Source organism: Budorcas taxicolor, chromosome 17 (assembly GCF_023091745.1).
Source record: "Budorcas taxicolor isolate Tak-1 chromosome 17, Takin1.1, whole genome shotgun sequence".
NCBI lineage: Eukaryota > Metazoa > Chordata > Mammalia > Artiodactyla > Bovidae > Budorcas > Budorcas taxicolor.
The window spans coordinates 22,901,860-22,913,913 of record NC_068926.1 but is presented as its reverse complement, the minus strand read 5'-3'; positions in this window follow the sequence as shown (position 1 = coordinate 22,913,913).

Below are 12,054 nucleotides of genomic sequence, written 5' to 3'. Positions count from 1 at the left end.
TCTTTTAAGTTAGGCACATTTCTCTATTCCAGAAATTGCCTGAGCTTTTAGTCAAAGATGTGGTGTATTTAGATTTTTCTAATGGGAGTCAAAATAGAATAACATTATTTATGGTGTTCTCATGAGAACTATTCATCAGTATTTTATTTCAGTCCTTCTGGTATCTAATAATATTTTTTAGGATCACATAAAACATCTACAGAACTCATATCATAAATACAAAGATATTATCTATGTAAGTAACCATTACTAAAATATATAATCTGACTTGTTTAGGGAGAAACTGATAGTGAAAATATGCGATGGAGAACTCTTTCTTTATAGCTTATTTTTGAAACATCAAAAATAAAACAAGGTAAAATAAGGTGAGTCTTAAAAATAATGTTAAATCACTTTATTTCATTTCAATAACCCAATTTAAATTGCATTTCATGACTAATTTTTAAAATTTAATTATTTTCAGACCATACTATTAGATTTCCCACTTTAATATGTGTAAGATTAAAAACCAACATTATGAAAAGGAAAATAGCTTTTTGACTATGACATTTAGAAAATAAGTAGTATTGTACAGTGACACAGAAAAAGTATTTTTCAATAAACAATACAATGTTTTTAGAAACAAAATAAAGCTTAGGGTTGGTGCAAAAGTAATTGCAGTTCTTGCATTGTTGGAATTTGCCATTTGGTATTGAATACAGTCTAAATAAATGCTATGTTATACATCATTCTAATGCATATTTCTTGCTTTATGTTGTTTTGACAATGACATTATTTGCTGTATATTTTTTAGACTTATGAAAATGGTGTTAGACAAAAGGCAAATCTGAGCTATTTTTTTGAGTTCAAAATAGGTTGTAAAGTAGAGGAGACAACTTGCAACATCAACAATGCATTTGGACCAGGAAATGCTAACGAACAGTACAGTACAGTGATGGTTCAAGAAGTTTTGCGAAGACAATGAGAGTCCTGAAGATGAGGAGTGCATCTGAAAGTTGACAACAACTAAGAGGCATCATCAAAGCTGATCCTCTTACAACTACCCTGAGAAGCTGACAAAAAACTCACCATCAACCATTCTATGGTCATTTGGCATTTGAAGCAAATTGGGAAGGCTCAGTAAATGGGTGCTTCATGAGTTGACTGGAAATAAAAAATACTGTCATTTTGAAGTGACATCTTCTCTTATTCTATGCAACAACAATGAACCATTTCTCTATATGACTGTGATGTGCAATGAAAAGTAGGTTTTATACAATTGGTGACAACCAACTAAATGGTTGGACCCAGAAGAAGCTCCAAAGCACTTCCCAAAGCCAAACCTGCACCAAAAAATGGTCCCTGTCTGGTGGTCTGCTGCCCATCTATCCACTAAGCTTTCTGAAGCCCAGTGAAACCATCACATCTGAGGAGTATGCTTAGGAAATCAATGAGATGCACTGAAAACTGCAATGCCTACAGCCAGCAATGGTCAACAGAAGGGGCCCAAATATTTTCCAGGACAATAACCACACATTGCATACCAACACTTCAAAAGTTGAACAAATTGGGCTATGAAGTTTTGCCTCAGCCATCATATTCACCTGACCTCTCGCCAAATGACAACCACTTCTTCAAGTGTCTCAGCAACTTTTTGCAAGGAAAATGCTTCCATAAACAGCAGGAGGCAGAAAATGCTTTCCAAGAGTTCATTGAATCCTAAAGCACTGATTTTCATGCTACAGAAATAAACATACTTATTTTGGTTGGCCAAAATGTGTTGACTGTAATGGTTCCTATTTTGATTAATAAAAATGTGTTTAAACCTAGTTACAATGATTTAAAATTCACAGTCTGATACTGTAATTACATTTGTACCAACTGATTCGTTATAATTATTATATAATTATTGCTTACTTCAAGCTTAAAACAGGATTAAACAAACAGTAATGAAGCAAATCTTATCGAACTGTATGTATTTGTTTATCTGCTTAATAAATAATATACTAATCAATATAGACAAGAGCATGTTTAGAGATAGTATTAGCATTGAAATTCAAAGAAAAATAAGTCTCAGAAAGAAAATGAAACTTTCTTGTTTTACAAAGCATACATAATAAATTTTATTTAATTACTATAGATAATTCACTAAAATATCCAAATCAGGTAATAAATAAATTATACATTTTTCACAAAATTTTTCAATATTTATTTTCTGATGCATTCATACAAACAAGGCTTGGTGATGCCAAAATTATTTACTGATATTCTGCTGTGCAGAGCTTTCACTCCTTTAAAGTGAGCTTCATTCAGTTGGAAAATGCCTGTCAGCACTGTGTTTTGTGACACACAGTAATTACAAAGTTAATTTTGCAAATCTCATAAGCCTAGCACTTTAAAGATTCATTTGAGTTTTTTAAATGATATGCCTAATAATATTTTGAGCATTTTAAACAACTTTATGAAACTCAAGTAAAATATCATATCAAATAAAAATGACATTGAGGTTCTTTAAAATCAATTTCTCCTTTTGTCATGATTCAAATAACAAATCTCTAATTTTAAAGGGAAGGTTTTAAAGGGGGGGGCACATAATCTTAAAATATCAGTAAAAAGAAAAAAAAATTGCAACAGTCTAACTTAAAAAATGTATTCTTAAGTGTCAGCCATCTTTCTTTAAAGATTGGATAATTTCCAGAGAGTTACAATAGATAATGTACCAGAGATTAATTTTTAAAAAACTTTATCAGTATCACTAGTAGTCTTTTAAAACCCAGTTCACTATGGTAGTCATATACTCTCTAATATTATAATGTAATATTAATATTTGAGGAAATAAAATTACTTAAATGACTTTAAAGGTAAGCAATTCCATTGATCATTGTTGTCACAATATTCTTGAGAGAAATAAAAACATATTAAGGAACTATTGATGAGTTAGAAAGTGTTTCTAAGGACAGATTTGTCAACAAAAGGAATAAGGTTAACTTTGGAAATAAAAAAATACATAATATAGATATTATGTATAATATACAACTATGCATTATGTCTATATAGCCAAGAGTGGAACAAGCTATTGTTTTACAAGATAAGGTTAATAAGATAAAATAACCTTCCGTTCAGTTCAGTCACTAAGTCGGGTCCGTTTCTTTGTGACCCCATGAACCACAGCACGCCAGGGCCCCTGTCCACCACCAACTCCTGGAGTTCACCTAACCCCGTGTCCGTTGAGTCAGTGATGCCATCCAACCATCTCATCCTCTGTCGTCCCCTTCTCCTCCTACCCTCAATCTTTCCCACCATCAGGGTCTTTTCAAATAAGTCAGTTCTTCGCATCAGATGGCCAAAGTATTGGAGTTTCAGCTTCAACATCAGTCCTTCCAATGAACATCCAGTACTGATCTCCTTTAGGATGGACTGGTTCGATATCCTTGCAGTTCAAGGGAATCTCAAGAGTCTTCTCCAACACCACAGTTCAAAAGCACCAATTCTTTGGCACTCAGGTTTCTTCACAGTCCAACTCTCACATCCATACATGACCACTGGAAAAACCATTTCCTTGACTAGACAGACCTTAGTCGGCAAAGTAATGTCTCTGCTTTTTAATATGCTGTCTAGGTTGGTCATAACTTTCCTTCCAAAGAGTAAGCGTCTTTTAATTTCATGGCTGCAATCATCATCTACAGCGAATTTTGGAGCCCAGAAAAATAAAGTCAGCCACTGTTTCTGCTGTTTCCCCATCTATTTGCCATGAAGTGATGGGACCAGATGCCATGATCTTAGTTTTCTGAATGTTGAGCTTTAAGCCAACTTTCTCACCCTCCTCTTTCACTTTCAAGAGGCTCATTAGTTCTTCTTCACTTTCTGCCTTAAGGGTGGTGTCATCTGCATATCTGAGGTTATTGATATTTCTCCCAGCAATCTTGATTCCAGCTTGTGCTTCCTCCAGCCAGCGTTTCTCATTATGTACTCTTCATATAAGTTAAATAAGCTGGGTGACAATATACAGCCTTGATGTACTCCTTTCCCAATTTGGAACCAGTGTCTTGTTCCATGTCCAGTTCTAACTGTTGCTTTCTGACCTGCATACAGATTTCTCAGGTGGCGAGTCAGGTGGTCTGGTATTCCCATCTCTTTCAGAATTTTCCAGTTCGTTGTGATCCACATAGTCATAGAATTTGGCATAGTCTAGAAAGCAAAAGCAGATGTTTTTCTGGAACTCTCTTGCTTTTTCAGTGATCCAACAGATGTTTGCAATTTGATCTCTGGTTCCTCTGCCTTTTCTAAATACAGCTTGAACATCTGGAATTTCATGGTTCACATACTGTTGAAGCCTGGCTTGGAGAATTTTGAGCATTACTTTGCTAGTGTGTGAAATGAATAAAATTGTGCAGTAGTTTGAACATTCTTTGGCATCACCTTTCTTGTGATGGTGATGAAAACTGACCTTTCCAGTCCTGTGGCCACTGCTGAGTTTTCCAAATTTGCTGGCATAGCATATTGAGTGCAGCACTTTCACAGCATCATCTTTCAGGATTTGAAATAGCACAATGGGTATTCCATCACCTCCACTAGCTTTGTTTGTAGTGATGCTTCCTAAGGCCCACTTGACTTGTCATTCCAGGATCTGCCTCTAGATGAGTGATCACACCGTGGTGGTTATCTGAGTCATGAAGATCTTTTTTGTATAGTTCTTCTGTGTATTCTTGCCACCTCTTCTTAATATCTTTTGCTTCTGTTACATCCATAGCATTTCTGTCCTTTATTGTGCCCATCCTTGCATGAAATATTCCCTTGGTATCTCTAATTTTCTTGCAGAGATCTCTAGTCTTTCCCATTCTATTGTTTTCCACTTTTTCTGCATTGATCACTGAGGATGGCTTTCTTATCTTCCTTGCTGTTCTTTGGCACTCTGCATTTTATGGGTATATCTTTCCTTTTCTCCTTTGCCTTTGCTTCTCTTCTTTTCTCAGATATTTGTAAGACCTCCTTAGACAACCATTTTGCCTTCTTTGTATTTCTTTTTCTTGGGGACGGTCTTGATCACTGCCTCATGTACAATGTCAAAAACCTCTGTCCATAGTTCTTTAGGCACTCTGTCTACCAGATCTAATCCTTTGAATCTACTTGCCACTTCCACTGTATAATCATAAGGCATTTGATTTAGGTCATACCTGAATGGTCTAGTAGTTTTCCCTACTTCCTTCAACTTAAGTCTGAATTTGGCAATAAGGAGTTCATGATTTAAACCACAGTCAGCTCCTGGTCTTGTTTTTGCTTATTGTAAAGAACTTTTCCATCTTTGGCTGCAAAGAACATAATCCATCTGATTTCGGTATTGACCATCTGGTGATGTTCATGTATATAGTTGTCTCTTGTGCTGAATTTAAATAATCATGGTAAATTAGTTACTCATCACATTTTATTAATTTTTCACATTTTATATGTTACTACTGACTCCAAAATTGACAAAGTTATTCACCTATTATTATTATTAGTGTTTACCAAAGGACCTTGATCTGACATTGAATATCTGGAACATCAGTAACATCATTACCACTAGCATTTCCAATGATTAGTTTTGTGAACTGCTGCTGCTGCTGCTGCTGCTAAGCCTGTTAAGTCGTGTCAGACTCTGTGCGACCCCATAGACAGCAGCCCACCAGGCTCCCCCGTCCTGGGATTATCCAGGCAAGAACACTGGAGTGGCTTGCCATTTCCTTCTCCAATGCATGAAAGTGAAAAGTGAAAGTGAAGTTGCTCAGTCGTGTCTGACCCTCAGTGACCCCATGGACTGCAGCCTACCAGGCTCCTCCATCCATGGGATTTTCCAGGCAAGAGTACTGGAGTGGGGTGCCATTGCCTTCTCTGATGTTTGTGAGCTAAAGGTCTCTCAAACTGTAAGTTTTAGCACTTTCTAAAAAAGTTATTTTTCTTAGCATAACACACTTTGCAATCATTTTGTTCTTGTGGTTACTTTTATTTTACATAGACTTTACTCTTTCAAGAAAAGCATTAAGTTCACAATAAAACTGAGTGATTTTCCACATATTTCCTATCCCGCACACATGTACAACCTCTCCCATTATCAACATCGCTCACCAGAATGGTAAGATTGACAGATTAGAAACATTCAAAGTCCATAGATTACAAGAGAGCCAACTCAATGTTTTATGGGTTTGGACAAATGTATAATGATATATATCCATCACTGTAATATCATATGCAGTATTTTCAACTGCCCTTAAAGTCGACTGCTATATGTATCCTAACCACCCTCTTCAACCTCTGGAACAACTGATTTTTTTACTGCCTTTTAGTTTTGCCTTTTCCATATCATATAGTTGAAATCATACACTATGCAGTTTTTTCAGATGCTTCTTTCACACAGAACTATGTATGTATAGTTCCTCTATGTCTTTTCATTTGTGAGATAGCTAATTTTTCTTTGTATTGAATAATATTCCATTGTCTGGTTATACCACAGTTTATACACTGACTAAATGACATCTTAATTACTTCCAGACTTTGTCAATTATGAATATAACTGCTATCAATATCTGTGTGCAGTTTTTTGTGTGGACAGAAGTATTTAATTTCTGTGTGTAAATGCAATGGAGTGTAGTTGCTGGGTCTTTCAGTAAGAGCATGACTAGTTTTTAAGAAAAGACCAAACTGTCTTCCAAAGTGTATATACCATTTTGTATTCCCAACAGCAGTTCTTATTGCTCTATATCCTTGCCAGTACTTGGGTGTTGATAGCATTCTGGATTTTAGCCATTCTAATGCTTGTTTAGTGATATCTTAATGTTAGTCACTCAGTCACGTCCAATTCTTTGTGACCCCATGGACTATAGCCCACCAGACTCTTCTGTCCATGAGATTCTACAGGAAAGACTACTGGAGTGAGCTCACATGCCCTTCACCAAGTCATATCTTATTATTGTTTCAATTTGCATTTTAATGACACATGATGTAGAAGTTCTTTACATATGATTATTTGCCTTTATATATTCTTTTGTGAGGTATTTGTTAGTCTTTGTCCATTTGTAAATGTGCTCTTTCTTATTTTGCAATTGAAATATTCACTATTTTGAATAATGGTCTTTTATAAAATGTGTCTTTTGCAAATACTTTCTCCCCAACTTGTGGCTTATCAGTTTAGTTTAGTTCAGTCACTCACTCATGTCCGACTCTTTGTGACCACATGAATCACAGCACGCCAGGCCTCCCTGTCTATCACCATCTCCCAGAGTTCACTCAAACTCACATCCATCAAGCCATCTCATTCTCTGTCATACCCTTCTCCTTCTGCCCTCAATCCCTCCCAGCATCTGAGTCTTTTCCAATGAGTCAACTCTTCTCATGAGTTGACCAAAGTACTGGAGTTTCAGCTTCAGCATCATTCCTTCCAAAGAAATCCCAGGGCTGATCTCCTTCAGAATGGACTGGTTGGATCTCCTTGCAGTCCAAGGGACTCTCAGGAGTCTTCTCCAACACCACAGTTCAAAAGCATCAATTCTTCAGTGCTCAGCCTTCTTCACAGTCCAACTCTCACATTCATATATGACCACTGGAAAAACCATAGCCTTGACTAGATGGACCTTTGTTGGCAAAGTAATGTCTCTGCTTTTCAATATGCCTTCTAGTTTGGTCATAACTTTTCTTCCAAGGAGTAAGCGTCTTTTAATTTCATGGCCACAGTCACCATCTGCAGTAATTTTGGATTATATTCTCTTGTTAATTTTTATGGAAGAGTGAAAGTTACCAATTTCAGTTAAATGCAACTTATCAATTATTTATTTAATGGAGCATTCTTTTGGTATTGTATGCATTAACCCCTTTTGAAATAGTTTGGGTTTTAAAAAATCTTATTTTCCCAACAGCTAACAATATTAACTATGTTTTTGTGTGTTTATTTACCATCCTTGGATGGTTTTTGTTGAAATGTCTGTTCAAACCTTTTCCCCATTCGTTTATTTAGTTATCTGTATTTGAGTTAGAAGGGTTCTTTATATATTACGGAAACATTTATTTTCCCAGATACACATTCTGTAAATAATCTCAGTCTGTGGCTTGTATTTACATTTTCTTACCAGTGTCATTTGAAGACCAGCTTTGAATTTTGATTATGTCCAATATGTGTCATTTTTATGACTCATGCATTTGGTGTCATATCTAAGAAATTATAGCCTAAAGCAACAAAAATTTTGACAGACATTTTGAAATATGTAAGTTCTATATTTAACATTTGGGTCTATTATCAATTTGAGGGTATGTATCAAAGTTTTCAACATATTAATGTAAAATAATTATAGCATTAATTGTAGAAAAGATTATCCTTTCTGTGTTGAATTGCCCTTACGATTTTGTCGAGAATCAATTTACCATATATGTATGGGTTCTATTTTTAAATGATGTAGCCACATTTTCTTGGTCAAAAAACCTTTTAAAACTCTGTAAATTAGGTGGTTAGAATCCTCTAAATTTGTTACTTTCCAAAAACTATGAATGTATTTAGTTCTTTTAAATCTCTAATTTGTTTTACTCTTTAAAAATTAATTTTGATGTAATTTTAGAACTTACTTGTCTACTTCTAAAAACAAAACCTGGGATGGATATTGTAACTGCCTGCATCTACAGATCAATTTGAGAAGAAATGGCATCTTAACTATATTATATCTTCCAATTACATCTGTGAATTTTTTATATTATGCTGCATTTGTTTTATCACTATTTACACACTGCTTTTTTTCTTTTCACACATCTTTCACTTATTTTGTAAGTGATTTGCACAGTCAGCGTAGGCGGCGGCTGGCTGGCCAGCACACTAAGCGCAGGTGGCAGTGGCCGGCCAGCCGGCCGGCGCACTAAACACCGCCAAGAGCTACCCACGTCTGAAGTCAGGGACAGTGGCCCAGAGTGCCAGGCTGCGACGGTGCAGGAACGGCCAGGAGGAGCCACCCCGCGTCCGAGGTCAGGGGTGGCAGCTGAAAGGAGCTACCCCACATCCGAGGTCAGGGGCGGCTGGGAGAAGCCACCTCACTCCCGAGGCCAGGGGCGGTTACCCTGAGGAGCCACCCTGAGCCCGAGGCCAGGGGCAGTAGCTGGGAGGAGCCACCCATGCCCAAGGCCAGGGTCGGCAGCCGGGAGGATCAGTGGCAGAGCAGGTACAAGAGGGCCTAGTGGAGCTATCCCACGTTGAAGGTCAGGAACAGCAGCAGTAAGGAGATACCCCTTGTCCAAGGTAAGGAACAGTGGCTGTGCTTTGCTGCAGCAGCCGTGAAGAGATACCCAACGCCCAAGTTAAGAGAAACCCAAGTAAGATGGTAGGTGCTGCAAGAGGGCATCAGAGGGCAGACACACTGAAACCATAATCACAGAAAAATAGTCAATCTAATCACACTAGGACCACAGCCTTGTCTAACTCAATGAAACCAAGCCATGCCTGTGGGGCAACCCAAGATGAGCGGGTCATGGTGGAGAGGTCCAACAGAATGTGGTCCACTGGAGAAAGGAATGGCAGGCCACTTCAGTATTCTTGCCTTGAGAACCCCGTGAACAGTGTGAAAAGACAAAATGATAGGATACCAAAAGAGGAACTCCCCAGGTCATTAGGTGCCCAATATGCTACTGGAGATCAGTGGAGCAATAACTTCAGAAAGAATGAAAGGATGGACCCAAAGCAAAAACAGTACCCAGCTGTGGATGTGACTGGTGATAGAAGCAAGATCCGATGCTATAAAGAGCAATATTGCATGGGAACCTGGAATGTCAGATCCATGAATCCAGGCAAATTGGAAGTGGTCAAACAAGAGATGGCAAGAGTGAACATCGACATTCTAGGAATCAGCGAACTAAAATGGACTGGAATGGGTGAATTTAACTCAGATGATCATTACATCTACTACTGTGGGCAGGAATCCCTCAGAAGAAATGGAATAGCCATCATGGTCAACAAAAGAGTCTGAAATGCAGTACTTTGATGCAATCTCAAAAATGACAGAATGATCTCTGTTCATCTCGAAGGCAAACCATTCAGTATCACAGTTATTCAAGTCTATGCCCCAACCAGTAATGCTGAAGAAACTGAAGTTGAACAGTTTTATGAAGACCTACAAGATCTTTTAGAACTAATACCCAAAAAAGATGTCCTTTTCATTATAGGGGACTGGAATGCAAAAGTAGGAAGTCAAGAAACACCTGGAGTAACAGGCAAATTTGGCCTTGGAATAAGGAATGAAGCAGGGCAAAGACAAATAGAGTTTTGCCAAGAAAATGCACTGGTCATAGAAAACACCCTCTTCCAACAACACAAGAGAAGACTCTACACATGGACATCACTAGATGGTCAACACCAAAATGAGATTGATTATATTCTTTGCATCCAAAGATGGAGAAGCTCTATACAGTCAACAAAAACAAGACCAGGAATTGACTGTGGCTCAGATCATGAACTCCTTATTACCAAATTCAGACTCAAGTTGAAGAAAATAGGAAAAACCGCTAGACCATTCAGGTATGACCTAAATCAAATCCCTTATGATTATACAGTGGGAGTGAGAAATAGGTTTAAGGGCCTAGATAGACTGCCTGATGAACTATGGAATGAGCTCCATGACATTGTACAGGAGACAGGGATCAAAACCATCCCCATGGAAAAGAAATGCACAAACGCAAAATGGCTGTCTGGGGAGGCCTTACAAGTAGCTGTGAAAAGAAGAGAGGTGAAAAGCAAAGGAGAAAAGGAAAGATATAAGCATTTGAATGCAGAGTTCCAAAGAATAGCAAGAAGAGATAAGAAAGACTTCTTCAGTGATCAGTGCAAAGAAATAGAGGAAAAGAACAGAATGGGAAAGACTAGAGATCTCTTCAAGAAAATTAGAGATACTAAGGGACCATTTCATGCAAAGATGGGCTCGATAAAGGACAGAAATGGCATGGACCTAACAGAAGCAGAAGATATTAAGAAGAGGTGGAAAGAATACACAGAAGAACTGTACAAAAAAGATCTTCACGACCCAGATAATCATGATGATGTGATCACTAATCTAGAGCCAGACATCTTAGAATGTGAAGTCAAGTGGGCCTTAGAAAGCATCACTATGAACAAAGTTAGCGGAGGTGATGGAATTCCAATGGAGCTGTTTCAAATCCTGAAAGATGATGCTGTCAAAGTGCTGCACTCAATATGCCAGCAAATTTGAAAAACTCAGCAGTAGCCACAGGAATGGAAAAGGTCAGTTTTCATTCCAATCCCAAAGAAAGGCAATGCCAAAGAATGCTCAAACTACCGAACAATTGCACTCATCTCACGTGCTAGTAAAGTAATGCTCAAAATTCTCCAAGCCAGGCTTCAGCAATATATGAACCATGAACTCCCTGATGTTCAAGCTGGTTTTAGAAAAGGAAGAGGAACCAGAGATCAAATTGCCAACTTCTGCTGGATCATGGAAAAAGCAAGAGAGTTCCAGAAAAACATCTATTTCTGCTTTATGGACTATGCCAAAGCCTTTGACTGTGTGGATCACAATAAACTGTGGAAAATTCTGAGAGAGATGGGAATACCAGACCACCTGACCTGCCTCTTGAGAATTCTGTATGCAGATCAGGAAGCAACAGTTAGAACTGGACATGGAACAACAGACTGCTTCCAAATAGGAAAAGGAGTACACCAAGGCTGTATATTGTCACCCTGCTTATTTAACTTCTATGCAGAGTACATCATGAGAAACCCTGGACTGGAGGAAGCACAAGCTGAAATCAAGATTGCCAGGAGAAATGTCAATAACCTCAGATATGCAGATTACACCACCCTTATTGGCAGAAAGTGAAGAGGAGCTAAAAACCTCTTGATCAAAATGAAAGAGGAGAGTGAAAAAGTTGGCTTAAAGCTCAACATTCAGAAAACGAAGATCATGGCATCAGGTCCCATCACTTCATGGGAAATAGATGGGGAAACAGTGGAAACAGTGGCAGACTTTATTTTTGGGGGCTCCAAAATCATTGCAGATGGTGACAGCAGCCATAAAACTAAAAGATGCTTACTCCTTGGAAGAAATTTATGACCAACCT